Source organism: Triticum dicoccoides, chromosome 1B, assembly GCF_002162155.2.
Source record: "Triticum dicoccoides isolate Atlit2015 ecotype Zavitan chromosome 1B, WEW_v2.0, whole genome shotgun sequence".
Lineage (NCBI taxonomy): Eukaryota > Viridiplantae > Streptophyta > Magnoliopsida > Poales > Poaceae > Triticum > Triticum dicoccoides.
The window spans coordinates 704,450,197-704,453,155 of record NC_041381.1 but is presented as its reverse complement, the minus strand read 5'-3'; the positions used below and the strand labels follow the sequence as shown (position 1 = coordinate 704,453,155).

At 49.7% G+C, this 2,959-nt stretch overlaps 1 pseudogene; it reads left to right on the top strand.

The window, feature by feature from the left end:
- The first annotated feature begins 969 nt into the window (after window positions 1-969).
- Window positions 970-2,490, top strand: LOC119314127 (annotated as a pseudogene).
- The last annotated feature ends 469 nt before the right edge of the window (window positions 2,491-2,959 follow it).

Below are 2,959 nucleotides of genomic sequence, written 5' to 3'. Positions count from 1 at the left end.
TTAGTGGGATGCCCCTCCAAGCGGTAGAGCGCCGTTATAGTCTTGAGATAGGGTGCTATTTTAAACTATGCTTAAGACTCATTCTTCAATGTAGGGTTTAGAAGCCTTAAGACCAACCTTACGTCCACATTGGAGATACCTAAGCTTGTGGGCTACCCTTAAGAAGATTCTCTTAAGATCAACCTCCACAATATATAAAGCTAGCATAAGGGCCCCATTTTGCCTATGTCCTCCTTGCAACCAACATTATGGTTGCCCTAATGGGGCTCGACCGATCAGTGTTCATCATCACCACACCATTCTTCAAAGCGATCGTCATTCGCCCATGCTCTGCTTTGCAAGTTCATGATGATCCTACATATCACGATGGACAAATCAAGTAGCAAGATGAAGCTAGTTGCAGTCAAACATCACCAGCTAGTTCAGCTTCCATACATGTGCAGCATTTTCCCTCGCATTCTGTTTGATGACGTTCTTCATCGCATTCAGGTGCTCAAGCTCAACAATGTCCTTTTTAGACGCATGCTCGCTGTGGTGATGCAGATGTGTGCTGTGGGTGGCCAAGCTAGTCGACTCATGGCTCGTACTATTATTTGTTCTTTCGATCCCATAGAAGTTTGGAAGCCGATGAACAAATTCAAACTCGAGAAATTAAACTCATAACATTTTACGAAACTCTAGTGGTATTATGTTCAAGGAACAATCTTACCTATAAGTATCTTCACAATTGAATTGCTAAATGCAACGGCATCCTTGTTTTGTTGGGTCCATCCCAAATTCTCCTCTCTAGTGAAGCTATGCCTTGGTTTCACATTTTACTATGAGTATTTTTCCTTTTTTTTAGGCAAATGAGTATTTTGCTTGCAAAAGGGAAAATCTGAGTTTTTTTTTAGATGTGAGTCGCTCTAGTCCAGCCCATTTTCAGATGTGGGAGACACTGACGGGTGGGGCCACTTGGTCAGCTCAAGGTCGAGCCAGTCAACCAGACCAGTCCAGACCACGCAAATCCACACTGCCCGCTCCCCCTCGCCGCCGGCGCCACCGCCACCGCCACCGCCACCGCGCCGCCGCCTACACCAGCACACCATGCTCCGCCTGCAGAAGTGCATCCTCACCCAGCTGCTCCCTTCCACCTCTGCCTCCACCTCCCCACTCCACCGTCTCATCTCCGCCGCCGCGCCCGCCGCTTCCCAGGCCCCAGCTTCGCCGTGGAGGACTACCTCGTCGCCACCTGCGGCCTCACCCGAGCGCAGGCGCTCAAGGCCTCCACGAAGCTCTCCCACCTCAAGTCGCCAGCCAACCCCGACGCCGTCCGCTCCTTCCTCGCCGGCCTCGGCCTCTCCACCGCCGACGTCGCAGCGCTCGTCGCCAAGGACCCCAGGTTCCTCTGCGCCGGCGTGGAGAGGACCCTGGCCCCCGTCGCCGTCGGTCTCGCCGGCCTCGGCCTCTCGCGTCCCGAGATCGCGCGCCTCGTCTCGCTCGCCGGCGAGTTCTTCCGCGGCAGATCCGTCGCCTCGAGGCTGGCCTACTTCCTCTTCCTCTTCGGATCCTACGAGGACCTCCTCCGGGTGCTCAAGCACAGCCCCAATCTCCTCGGATGCGACCTCGACAGGGTTGTCAAGCCCAACGTCGCCTTCCTGCGGGAGTGCGGGCTAGGTGCTTGCGATATTGTCAGGCTGTGCAACCGTGTGCCATGGCTGCTCAGCAATAAGCCAGAGCGCATTCGTGCGATAGTGGCGTGCGCCGAAGGACTCGGTGTGCCCCGCGGATCGGGGATGTTCGGGCAAGCGCTACAAGTTGTCGCATTCCTCAGCCAGGAGAAAATCACCACCAAGGTGGAGCTCCTGAAGAAAATGTTCCGGTGGTCCGATGCCGAGGTGGGCATTGCCGCTTCCAAGGCTCCAGCGGTGCTGCTGAAGAGTACAGAATCGCTGCAGACCAGGTCCGAGTTCCTCATCTCCGAGGTGGGGTTGGAACCGGCATACATTGCTTTTCGTCCAGCAATGCTCATGTACAGCTTGGAGCGCAGGATCAGACCCCGGTACTACGTTGTAAAGTTTCTCAAGGAAAATGGTTTGCTGGATCACGACCGGGACTACTACTATACAATCATGATCAGCGAGAAGGTATTTGTGGAGAAGTTCATATGCCCTCACAAGAAATCTGCACCGCACCTTGCTGAAGACTATGCAGCAGCTTGCAGAGGGGAAATGCCAGCGAGATTCATATCTGCATGAACCAACAACAGGGTGTTGGATTTTGAAAATGTGTACTGCACAATAAAGATTTCGCTCTGCCACCCAATAAAGGTTTCCTTGTTCTTTTTGTAACTATATCATAGCTTTTTTCCTGCTATTGTATGTCCCCTGTTTTTTTTTTTTGAATCTGTTGAATGCTACCTTAGTCGTTGCTAGCTCCTGATGAAACTGATACTTGCATTCCTTCATGGCATGGTTTTGAACTTCTTCATCATCATGTAATGTTGACACAATCCTAATGGTAAAATATATTCAATCGAATTTCCGATGGCTTGATCTTGCGGCTTTTATATACTCCCTCTGGAAACAAATATAAGAGCGTTTAGAACACTATTTTAGTGATGTAAACGCTCTTACATTTCTTTACGGAGGAAGTACATACAATCTGTACATTGTTCGCCTTCAAGGGCTCATCTGCTGTCTTTAGATGTCATGTGCTTGACTCCCAAGTATTGAGCTGTCATTTGTCGATGCCATTATTATATAGAATAGTGACTGGAGCCCACTAAATGATCAAAAGGCTTTCAAAGAATCAAAATAGAGTCACAACTTAAGTATCCAAGTATATACATATATATATATTTTGCTTATACACTCCTTTCACAATTGAGGAGAAGTGGTTTGTGCTTGCAAAACAGAGCATGCTTATTGATAAGTGATAACTACTACAAGGATATAACACATAGCGTAAGCCATTCCTT